The sequence below is a fragment of the Macaca nemestrina genome, chromosome 14 (assembly GCF_043159975.1).
Source record: "Macaca nemestrina isolate mMacNem1 chromosome 14, mMacNem.hap1, whole genome shotgun sequence".
Lineage (NCBI taxonomy): Eukaryota > Metazoa > Chordata > Mammalia > Primates > Cercopithecidae > Macaca > Macaca nemestrina.
The window spans coordinates 39,619,062-39,632,516 of record NC_092138.1 but is presented as its reverse complement, the minus strand read 5'-3'; the positions used below and the strand labels follow the sequence as shown (position 1 = coordinate 39,632,516).

Here is a 13,455-nt window from a genome sequence, read left to right as displayed (position 1 = left end):
TGAATAGAATAACCGTTTAGGGAATGAAAAATACATATTATACAGCTTATTTTTTAAATGATTTTTATACACTATAAGAACTAAATGATAAGCCTACACATAACTTATCTGTAATTCACATGGAATCTGTCTTCCACAGTTTCAAAGAATAGTAAAGAAGACAAACTCATCAACACTAGTGGGAGAAATGCTATAAAATCGATACAAGAAACGTAATAAGTATTTGGTCTACTTATCAAAAATCTTAACAATCCCTCCCCTACAGCAATTCTGTATCTTGTGATTTAATGTAAGTAAATAATTAGGAATATCTGATAATATTTAAACAAAATTGTTTTTATAGTCGTTGTAATACAAGTGAAAGTTATAAACAGCCCAAATATATACTTGTATAAAATTTATAAAATATTTTTTTCTAATGGTAAAATTCTATGGAATTATTAAAACATATGCTGGAGAAAAATATGGCATGAAAGAAGGAGCAGGCATATATTTAAATTTTAGAAATTGGATTAAAATGTCTTATAACTTTTATGTGTATATGGAGAAAAAAGACGAAAGAGATCAATATAGTAATTTTTAATTTTTTTAAAATTTTTAACCTCTTTACAATGAATTTTTTTCTATAGGAAAAAAGTAACTTCTAATTTTGAAAATAGGCACTGAAATTGCTTCATAAAAAGGATAGAAGAATAATGAGGTCGTGAAAAAATAGTCACCATATTTTCTAGAGGGATTAAAATCAAGTTATAACACAGAATTGGAGTAAAATTCTATTTGTGTAAAAAGCATATTTAAATATATTTTCATTTTATACTAAGGAAAATTATAAACTCAGGAGAGTCAAGGTAATAATTCCTATTTAGTAAATGCCTAAAGTCTTTTAAAAGGAATGAAATTTGAGTAGGGCCTTCTTTAAGGGTAACCATACAGAAATTTGCTTTTAATAGTACTTATAATAATTAAAATTGACCTGTTTAAATGGATAAACATACATATTATACTCATTTATATTGTTCTACTTCATTTAGTGGAAAAGTATAAATAATATGTATTTCATAAATTTAAATATTGTGTCAAGGGTAAGCAGAATAGCCATACTGATATACTCAATGCTATCTTTCATCATACACTTAAACTTTATAAATACTGCATTTTTAATAAAAATTACATCATTATATAATCACAATAAGATATATTCTTTATTAAACATTGAAAGTTACTTCTGCTTCAATGCTTTTTTTGCAATTCTTTATCCAATTTCAGTGACACATGAATGAGTTGTACATTTGTTTACATTTGAAAACTCAAACATACAAGAAATTGTTTTTATGTGAAAATGTCATTCATAAACTCTGTAGAAATATTGTTAACAATCTCTTTCTCAGACTTTCTGTTCTTGTCTTCCCTGTAGACTGTGGTTTCCAGGTGCATTCTTGCCCTTTTTATTCTCAGTGTGTGTTCTATTTGAATGATCTCACTTATGTCCATGGCTTCGATTTTCCCAACTCTGTGGCTCTAACCAAACCCACACTCTAATTGTGTACTAGATCAACATACCAAATGAACCGCAGGTATCCTAAACTGTTTCCAGTGCCAGTGTTTGGTTTTTCCTTCCTCCCTTGAGGTGTCATTTGTGTATCTTCTTCAGGAAGATACCCCTGGAGCTCCCAGCCCTAAGTGGGGTATTCTTATAGCTCTGCTTTATCTCATAGTACTTTTTATGCTCTGTTTTTGTTTTTTTTTGTTGTTTTTTTTTTCTTTCTTTTCTTTTCTTTCTTTCTTTCTTTTTCTTTCTTTCTTTCTTTCATTTTCTTTCTTTTCTCTCTCTCTCTCTTTCTCTCTCTTTCTATTTCTCCCTTTCTTTCTCCCTCCCTCCTTCCCTCCCGCTCACTTGCTCTCTTTCTCTTCCTTTCCTTTCCTTTCCTTTCCTTTCCTTTCCTTTCCTTTCCTTTCCTTTCCTTTCCTTTCCTTTCCTTTCCTTTCCTTTCCTTTCCTTTCCTTTCCTTTCCTTTCTTTCTTCCTTGCCTTCCTTGCCTTCCTTGCCTGCCTGCTTGCTTGCTTGCTTTCTTTTCTTTCTTTCTTTCTTTCTTTCTTTCTTTCTTTCTTTCTTTCTTTCTTTCTTTCTTTCTTTCTTTCTTTCTTTCTTTCTTTCTTTCTTTCTTTCTTTCCTTTCCTTTCCTTTCCTTTCCTTTCCTTTCCTTTCCTTTCCTTTCCTTTCCTTTCCTTTCCTTTCCTTTCCTTTCCTTTCCTTTCCTTTCCTTTCCTTTCCTTTCCTTTCCTTTCCTTTCCTTTCCTTTCCTTTCCTTTCCTTTCCTTTTCTTTCTCCCTGCAGACTGAGTATCTGACTCCTACACTGGGTAGTAACTGAGTATAACTTTGAATATGAGTACAGTCCACTATCTCTGGTATCTTCATAATATTGTAACCCATGTCATCCAAAATCAGAGCAGTACTATGGCAAAAGAAAACAGACCAGCTGTAATTTCAAAATAACTCATATTCTCTTTTTTGAACATGATGTCGTACAAGTAGACCACATTCATCACATAGCTCTATGTAACTTTTTAAATTTAATTTATCATGTTTTCTTCTGTTCTTCTCCCCCAATATGCACATCCTAAATGTGGGAGCTAGCAAACACTAAGTGGCGACTAGAAGGATCACATAGAGTTAGTGACATAGTAAAATAGGCGTAGCGGACAGATATGGTATCTATTGCTTAGGCTCAAATATCTACTCTGCAATGTATGAGTTATACAGACCAGAGCATATAAGTCTCTTTGAACCTCTCAGATTTAAATCATTTATTTGCTCTAAATTGTCTCTATTTTATAAATCAACTAGTGTATTTGTGAAAGCCTTTTACAAACATTTTTAAATGTTTAAGCACCTTATAAGTGTGAAAACTGATATTACCAAGTGAAAATAATAGATAGCTTACCAAAGCATCAAGTTTAAAGAAAATAAGTGGCTTCAAACAATTATAAGTTTTCTTCCAAAATGCAGATTGTGTATGTGTGTGCATGTTTGTGTGTATATATAGAGAGATGACTGCTACTGAATTAGGTGCTGAATTTACTTTGTTCTTTATTTTCTTTCACCAGACACAAGGTCAGCTATCACTAGTCAAGTTTACAAATAAAATATTCAGATTAGTTAATATTCTAATAATAGTAGCAATGGATTTTTCCATGTTAATCAGTTTTCCACCTTATGGCATTGTGAGTCTATCTTTGTTGTTGTTTCCATAGTAAAATATCTCTTTACTTTGTGTAAATGATCTTTACATATTTGCAAAGAAAATTCCCTCCTTTTCAGTTTAATGTAATTTGCCTGCCCATCAAATCAGCATGGTTCAATAGTTTATAAGGTGCTCTTTCTGTCCTTTGATAACAAAGGGGGAATTCAGTTCTGGACAAAAACTCAAGATAATGAGCTTGGCAACATAAAGCAACTTCCTTTTATGAAATCCACTCACAAAATAAATGTGGTATGAAAATTAAAGGCACAGAATATTAAGACAGCATTGATTCATTGATCTGGAAATTAATTCTAACCATGTAATATTAATAACACTCCATGATCTGAAATTTAAGCTGCAGCTAACATGCAGCAACAAAAGTTATTTAGTATTGCCAACAACTATAGTAAAGCTGAATTTTAACAGTTGACATTATATTTTCTGGAGCACTATAATATTTTTCAAACTGTAATGAAATATTGAAAATGATCAGAAGATGAAAAGTTGTTCACATGAAGCAGAGTTCATTAGTCATTTAAGAATATATGCCTAGAATACATAAAAACAAGTTTTATGTTTGTTGTACCCAAACAACTTAGACTTCCAAACAACATATAGTAAAATCTGGGTGAATTATCTTGCTACTCACCAATCTCTCAACTGCATTTTCTTCCCCCTGTATCCTTTATTCACATATCTTAAGAAAATTCAGATGACATGAAAATAAGCTAGGGCTAGAAGAATGAGATTGACTCTGAAAAAGATGGCTCTCAATGACTAAAGAAAGAGGCAATATTTCAAACAATATTAAGAACCTATGAAAATTGAACTGCATTAGATGTGTGGGAAAAATAGATATTAATAATATACTGCTTGTAATTTATCCATCATAGGAAATGCATGATGTATTTAGATACTAAAGAGTATGTTATTATGTACACACACACATTCCTTTACATAACTATACTATTAGTGTTAGGTGCTAAAAGATAAGGAGAGATCAAACACCAATTGTTTTCCAGAAGACAGACTAGTAATTTGTATTAAAGCAACTGAGAAGGCTTCTTGAGGAAAGTTGAATTTGATATAAATCCAGTAGGGCAGATGTGTGGGCTGGTGTAGGGAATAGTACATACAGTAATAGTGAATTTGAATGTAGAGCGCATGTAGGAAAGGACAGCTAGCAATGCTTTCATAATAATGGGTAGTAATGGAAGATAATACTGAAAAGAAAACACAGAGATTGATTTAGGTGGGTTTTAAGTGTTTGCCCAAGAGTTCTTTATTTCATGCTCCTCCTCCAGCAGTGGGTGTAGTTTACATTGTGTTGTACCCCCAGTGAAATCACAAGTAGAAATGCTTTTAAATATTCTAACTTAATACAGAAATACTCAATATTTTATACTGGTTGAGTATATAATGGTTATTACCAAACCTGTGATGTTTATAGCGGTGCTTAAATATCACAAAACTAATAAGCAAAATTAATCTCCTAAGGCATATAAAATACAAACTTCAATTAACACTTTTTCCTGCAATATGTAATTATATTTAATTTTCCACGACACCAATAGTCTCAAGGTTACAAATCAAGAATTCTTGAAACTATTAAAACTAATCTTGGTGTATAACTGGAAAGCTTTTTCCATTTGTAATAAATAAAATTCCAATTTATGATATAATGCTGAAAATGTACAGCTTAAAATACAAATTTTCAGTGATCTTTATCTTTCTAAACAAATGCTAATGGGTAAACTATACCTTTGATTTCTCAAAACACTTGCAAATGTAGTTCTTTATTAAAGTTTCTCTTGAAATCTTCACATTAACCCTAGTTAGAAATTTTGGCGTTAGCTTTCAACTATAATTTTTGTCAACAATAAGTCATATATATTTGAAGTTTACAATTTTTATTTCTACCCTTTCTCAGTTATTTTAATGATACAACTCACAATCAGTGAAATTTTCAATCATGGAGTTTGTTTCTTTCTCTTTTCTGCTCGTTTCCTCTGTTGTATGCATTCAACATGTATTTACTGAAGAAAACATCGTTCCTAGATCTGAGTCGTCTTTCAAAGCCTCCTTGATGTCTTCCTTTTTTCTTTCCATATTCCCTGCTTTTATCCTCTTTAATGCAATTTGGGCAAATACAACTAAAAATTTTTATTAGGATGATCCCATTTCTGTCTTAATATCCACTATTTTTCCTCTCTATTGTACTGTTTTCCAGTAATTTTTCTGAGATGATTAGCACTACCATACAGTTATTCTAAAAAACTATTAAGGTTTCTTTTGCTCATACTGAGTTTTTAAGGGCTTGACTTAGGAAAATACTAGGTAAGTATAAGATAGATAGAATTTAGAAGTACAAGCCTCAAACTTAGAAGTTGGCCAGGTGCAGTGGCTCATGCCTGTAATCCCAGCACTTTAGGAGGATAAAGCAGGAGGATCACTTGAGGCTGGGAATCTAGACCAGCCTGGGCAACATAGAAAGACCCCATTTCTACAAAAACTTAAAAAATTTGCTAGGCATGGTGCTGCACACCTGTACTCCCAGCTACTTAGATGGGTGAGGTGGGAGGATCTCTTTAGCCCAGGAGTTCAAAGCTACAGTAAGCCATGACCATGACACTGTACTCTAGCCTGGGTGACAAAGCCAGACCCTAACTCAAAACAAACAAACAGCAAAAAAGGGAGCTTAGTATATAGATTTGAGATTCTTTCTCACAAGTCATCATCTATCTAGCATTGCAGTGAAACAAAGATAAAAGGAAAAAAGGTGCTTAGAATAAATATTTTTTGAGACATGGACTTAGAAGTTAGCATAATGAGTGAGAGAAGGAATCTCAGTTTAGATATGCAGGTAGGTTAAGGTAGAAGAGTTTTTTAAAAAGTAAATGTTGTCATCTGCTGAATGCTGAAAAAAATGAGAAGTACTGAAAAAAGACCACTATATTTAATATTACCTTTATAATATTAAAAACATGTTTTAAAAAAACTAATGTGAAGTGAAGCAATTTTTTTTTAGTAATCCAAAACCATAAATCACTCTTCAAAGATTATATAATATAGAACCTCCTTCAAAGTCCTATATGTAAGACCTTAAATACCAAACATTCAGCAGTCACCCTCCTGTTCTCCAGATCCATGCCTGGTAGAGATGACAGATTACTTTAAATCTCAGCTTTGACTATATTAAATATACATATTTTTGTTTTTCTGGAGAGGGAAAGGTGTGAATTTCCACTTAATAAGGCAATAATTTTATCGTACCCTGTAATAAGAACTTTCTCACATTTTTAGGCAGCACATGGGCAATTATTGCCTCTCTACAGTAGTATAAGTCATCATTGCCACTAAAAATTTGTGAGCAAACTGTAGATTTATAATTTAATTTTGTACTGCTACAACCTGCTATAATAGTTGAATAACACTATCTGTAATAGATACTAGTTATAATATAAACACTGTAATATAGACCATTATATACCAGCTGCTAAAGTCAAAGGTATTGCTACTGGGCATTGACTACTTAGAAATTATAGTAAACATATTTTATTTGTGGAAATGTACAAATTCTATTACTAACACAAGAGGTGATTAATATTTCATGCACTCTGGATAGGAGTTGAAAACAAGGACAGAAGGTGCTAGGTAGGAGTTGAAAGCAAGCACAGAAGGCGCTTCATTCAAACATAATTTAACATTAGTAGCAACATATGTCATAAAAAGCAGAGATATATGATATGCCTATCCTTGTACTGAATGCCATAAAACTTTAGCTTTCAAATCTCTGTCAAAGGCTATATCCTAATTTTTAAAGCAATTATTTTTAGAGATACAAAGGACGATAAGAACATCTAGACTCTTTTAAAAACTCCTTGTGATAGGAGATGGTTTTTATTTCAAAAGCATGCTGCATGTAACACAGGACCGTGTTTCTTTTAAAAAGTTTCTAAACAGAGAACTCGGGCAAGAAAGTGTCATCAGTGTACTGTATTGCTGAAATGACTTCAGGGATTTTGTAGCAACATGAGTTGTTATAACTGTAAAATTTGCTTTTATTTTTATAAATAGGAGCTCATGATCTAGTAATCAAATAGTATTATATTAAGAGGCTTATAATAACAGCAACAATAATGGCAGCTTGCTTGACACTTCTCTGTACTACAGTCCTGCTCAACTGAGAAAGCAACGTTCAGCTCATGTATCTGGTTCTTTTGGTAATTACCTTAATTGTTTTTAATATGCTTGTATTATCTTCATTTATCCCCTTTAAACATTACCTAATAACTTCTATTGTGATGCTTGCATAGGAATTAGGTGCATCGATTACAGGACTCTCTTCCCAATGTTCTCTCAATGTGTTTTTTTCTGGTAAAATCATGATTTCCTATTTACGTGATTATGACTATGTAAATATTGTTCTATAGGTTTACATTTTTAGCATAATATCTTTACTTTTCCTGAAGTTTATAAGGTTTTCAGTGATTATTTCAAATTTCAAATATACAAAATCATCAAAATAGTTTAGTTCCATCTTTCATATGTTTAGATTTCACTCCTCTAGCCTTTCATCCTTCGGCTCCCCTCTCACTGTTTGCTGTCTAAGACTCCTTGTCTTTGTTTTTCTCTGTTGGACTTCTTGTTCCTAGATTGCGCTTCATTCTCCTTGATTTCAATACCTCATATTTGCAGAAGTACAACTTCTAGTAGCTTTCTAAAAATTATGGTACATGCGAAGTATACATTTTAGATGCATACTTGTCTTCAATGAACTTACCTCCACCCTTCCATCTGATTGAGCATTTTCTTGAGAATTTAAGCTGAAGATTCTTCTTGCTCACAATTATGAAAACATCATTTTGATGCCAGCCTGATTCCCTTTTTGTTTGTAGGTGACTTGTTTTACTTTTTAAATGGTTTTGTTGTACGTTTTTTCTTCATATGAAACTTTTGAGCATTTCTGAAATTCTTGATACACCTTTGTGTGGAACTAATTTTGTTTGGAGATGGATTTTTTTGTGTTTGCTCAGAAATTTTTCTTCTATAGCTTCATTGATAATGTAGTCTTATCAGTTGTCACAAATCTTTATTTATAATGTATTAATCAGCCGTTGGACCTTCTGCATTGGAAGAGGACCTCTCCTCTTCCTATCTTTTGTCATTTTCTATCTTTGTGTCTTTGTTTTAACCTTTGAGAGATTTTCTTGATTTTTATCTTCTACTCGTCTATTCATTAAAAGAAATAGTTTATTTGAAAAATAACTCTAACAGAAAGGGTGTAAAAATGTACAACACCTCACTATCTTTTACTCAGATCGCCTGTAGAGTTAACATTTGCCTTATTTGCTTCCTTTTTCTGTACACACACACAGTCCTTATTTTCTTAGTGATTTTAAGTTACATGGTCTTTCACCGCTAAATATTTCAATGTGTATTTTCTAAGAATAAAGATATTCTTACATACCTACAGTATGGTACTAAGAGTCAGTAAATGTAACACTGATGAAATACTTTGATGTAACATACTGCTAGCATTCTAATTTTATCAATTGAGCCAATTCTTTCTAGCATGATTTCCTTCCAGTATGTGGTCAAGCATAGAATCATGTATTGTAATTAGTTGTCATATCTCTTCAGTACCCTTCAATCTGGAAAACCTCTTCAGCTTTTCTTGCCTTTCACAATGCCATTTTTTAAAGATACAGTCCCTGTTTTTAATAGAATGTTTTCATTTTTGGTTTGTCTTATGTCCTACCGGTTTCTAAATGTTATTTATCACACTTTTCCAATAACTTCTTTTGTTAACTATTTTTATAGCGTTCATTTTTTGATTTTTTAACACATACTTTTTTCTCACTCCAATATTGGTTATTTGTAATCTTTCCCTGTTCTTTGATTATAGACATGATCTCGATTTCAGTCCTTTTTAGTCGCAGGTCTCAACTACTTAGGCTGAAATTTTGCTTCAGTGACTCTTCATTCATATTTTACAAGGGAATTTTAGAATGGGGGCTTGGGTAATATAATTGCTGTTCTAAAAACCAAGAAGGGAAAGAAGGTTACAGGTCCCTTGATCATGTGAACTTCCAGTAATAGCTCTGATCAGAATCTAACCTTTACCAGGTTTAATTTCTTCACAGAATGGTATACTTTGGATTCAAAGGATTCAGAGAAAGGGAGGTGATGGGAATGAAGAGGTAATTGCCCACTGTAGAGGGAGAGAGGGGCAACCACTTTAGAACTTGATGAATTTTTCTCTTTTCAGAACTGCACTTCATGCCTTCCAAAGCACTCAGTTTCTCCAAGTGGTAAGCTGCTCACAGCTTCTCTGAGTGATTTGCTAACTTTTTAAACCCATGCTGCTTGTGGGGCTCCACACTGTGGGCATATAGGCAGTACTTTCTCAGCCCTGCTATATGAATCAATTCTCCATCGGCTTCCCATCCTCCACAACTTATTGAATTATGGTACAGGGATTGAATGTACGACTTTAAAATGACACTGCCTGGACTTGAATACTAGCTTTGCCACTTACTCAATATATGATAATTAGCAAATTGCTTAATGATTCACCATTTCCTCATTTATAAAATAGAGGTAATGATAGAAATGTTATGGATGCTAAATGAGTGAGAACAGTGTCGGACACAGTGTCAGCTGCTCTCAATTACACTATTGTCTTTTCTACTATCTTTAGTGCTTTTTTTTTTTTTTACCTCTATAAATTGGCTTTTTAAAAATTATTTTCCCATAATTTGTCTGAACTTTGGAGAAGGAAAAGAGGATTGATACCTACTGTTAATTCATCAGACTTTGTTTAAAAAAAAGTTAGGGCTTTTAATTTTATCCTCTTAATTAGTCTGCCAATTTTTTCCCCTGAGCAGTAAAACTGTTATGTAATTTGTAATTTCTCTTGAATATACTCCATTTCATCTTAAGACTAGAAAGAATCAGGACTTTCTTGATCTATATATATATAGAAGAATTTTATATATATATATAAAATCATTCTAAGATATTTTAGTAGAATTAATTATATGTGTGAGTATCATAGCTCTTAAATCATTGATCATTATTATTTTGAGATACTGCTATTCATGTGAGAATTTATGTTAAGAATGAATTAAGGACACCTAAATTAATATTATATAACATTACAAAAAAGGAATTTCTATTTTACTATGTATTAAACAGGCAAACAGAATCCCTATCTTCTGTGCGCAGATATTTATGTTATAGAAATTCACAGTTATTTAAATATTTATAAAATGAGAGTTGAAAGCAGCACTTCTGAAAAGCAGTTAATAATGAACAGACATCAAGGGAGCTATCATTATAACAGCAAAGTGCTTTGCAACTCCAATAACTTCAGTGGTGCAGAAGCAGGCCATCAAATTTAATTAAAAGCAGTCAAAAATAAACTGAGAAATTGAACTGTAAAAGTCTGTCCTTTGCCAGGAGCTAAAGGCAAAAAGAAAGCAAGGTGTAGAGCCTTGAAAGTAGTAATGAATTGATAAGCCCTACTGCCTGCAACTTGTAATTCGCTCTGTCAGATTTTAGTATCAGTTAAACTAGATTAATAGAGCAATCACTGATTCTCTATCTTAAATCCTTCTTCGATCATCCCGCGTTATAGGCTCCCATGATAGATGGAAGCCGGCGTGGGTCAAAATTTCAATTCATTTCTCTACTCAGTTTTTAAATAATGCTGGCATCTACATTTTCTGGACACCAGAATTCTTATATGTTAAAAGCAGGAATAAATTTAGTTACTGACAGGCTATAGCCCTCAATTCCAAAGAGGCTTAACTCCTTTTTATTCAACTGAGGAAGAAATCCCCTGGAACATGAGCAGTGAGCAGTTAGCATCTCCTTCTACCACTAGGGGCTACCATGGTGAAGTGAATGATAAAGAGGAGGTAACAAATTTATTGTTGCTTTAAACGTTCAGATTAATGTGGATCTGCAGAAACAGTACCACAAGGACAAAAACAATTTGCCCTCGATCATTTTATTTTTATTATAATGTTCTTTAATGAAGCTAAAGCCTCCCTGCTGTGACCTTATTATGTTTTTCAACATCAGTGACAAATACATTCCTTCAAATTGTAAGAGAGCTCATGAAACAGCAGGGATATTGAAGTACAGGATCAATTACTTTTTAGCAGTATTTTTGAACTTTAAATGGCTATAGCACAGCCTATGTAAACAAGAAGACAAACCACCTTATTGAAAAGCAGTGTGCAAATTATCCAGACCACAAAAAACTGAGGTAAACAAACTGTTCTGTTTTCTAATATCCATCAGCCTTTACACAGTGTCTCATCAAAGAGCAAGTGCCTGTGACACTGTTTTAGAAGACACAAACCAAAACTGAAAACAATTTTGTCACTGATTTAAATGGAAAAATTAAAACATGTCTAAGAAATTTGAAAATTGCTAACATTGCTGCTTGTGGATTAAATCTGCTTATTGTAACCTCAAGAAAAGATTTTTGATTATGATTAAAACTTCAGGGTGTATATGAAGACAGAAACAGAAAAGTGTATAGGTGTTATAAATGTAACAGATTATTATTGCATTTATGAAATACTCTAATTTCTGAAGTCCTTTTATATCCACATGTCACTCAATCCTGGCAGCATCTTAGTAAGACATGAGTTCAAACAGGCATTGATTATCTTACAAATGCTGCAGTAATGAAGACTGAGACTCAATCAGGCAGGTTAAATAGTTAGCACTAGGTCATACAAGCACCTGAAACTACCTAATATAGCCCGTTGTTCTTTCTCTTTAGTATTTATGAGAACTCCCAACTTTTAAAATGCAAATCATTAAGCTGCAATATAGTCTGCCTTACCAGAGTCTATAATTTCCATTTCCATCTGCTGCATTCAGGCAGGAACTTCTCATTTGTGCTGATATGGGAGTTACATGAATCATTGGGCCTTTAGATAATGCAAGCTCTTAAGTGTACTTCATTTGAATAATTGTCCACATGCAGCACATGCAGGACTCCACAGCCATCTAAAGGGTAGGAAACTGAGATCACTGGTAAGGGGGCTGTCTGAAAAGCTTCTGAAAAAATGACATATGAGTTGAAAGACACATTCCTTCCTGTGTGGGGACTTTCTTTCCTGCTCGAAGAGAGACTGGGTTGAGGTGAAGTTTGGGCCAAGCCAACAATTCACCCAGCTCAATGGAATTGACTTAGAGAGATGATTGGAGGTCAAGGTTAATAGAATCCTGAAACTAGTTAGAGGGAAGAGAGGGTATGTTTTTAAGAGGTGCTAAGATATCAGTGTGAAACGTAAAGTAATGAAAACTTAGGAGCAACAAAACCCTAAAATTTAAATAATATGACTTATTCATTTTATATAAATCAAATATTGCCATTGATTTGGATATTTTAACTTTTTTAAAGCTATTTTTAGTTATTTAACATTAGCAAATAAAAGGCTGTCAGATATTATTCTGTCTCCTCAACATCAAGATTAGTATGAATAATTAAAATTATAGTAAAAATAATGGCATTCATTAAGTTGTAACTATAGGCCACTTTTCTGAGGACTCTACTGGTATGTATTATATACATAAATAATTACTCTTATTTTAAATACCAAGACAATAATGTACAGCAAGTTTAAGTAGCTTGCCCAAAAGAAACTACAAAACTAGTAAGTGGGAAACATTTAGCTCCCCAGGATTTACTCTTAACAGTTTTCAGGCTATTATCTAACAATAATAATGAATCTGCTTGCTCATTTACTATGGTTTTAGTTTTTATTTGCCTTTAAAAATTACATTTTGGTTAACTCAAGAGTTTATGTAAATTCTAAATCCAAATGATACTGCTTGAATATTCCCAAAGACTGTTTTGCTTTATGAGATAATGAGATGTAAACCAAAAAGTATTTGAGACGGGTCTCAATCAGTTTCAGAAGTTCATTTTGCCAAGGTTAAAGACATGCCCCTGAGATAGTTCTGTGCCTTTCTCCAAAAATGATTTTTGAGGGCTTCAATATCTAAAGGAGAAAAGCTGGCTGGAGGCGAAAGAGGGAGGGTGTGGTCACATTACTGAATCCACATGTTGTAAGAGAAAAGGAACAGTTAGGGGAATAGCCAATTATATATTTGTCTCATGTTCAGTAAATCAGCACTTTACATAAGATAAAGTGAACATAGAGTAGCTACCTGTGGAGATA

At 32.8% G+C, this 13,455-nt stretch overlaps 1 protein-coding gene across 42 annotated transcripts in view; it reads left to right on the top strand.

The window, feature by feature from the left end:
• Positions 1 to 13,455, top strand: part of LOC105489121 (protein tyrosine phosphatase receptor type D) — a 2,338,800-nt gene that overhangs the window by 679,134 nt on the left and 1,646,211 nt on the right. The window lies entirely within an intron of this gene.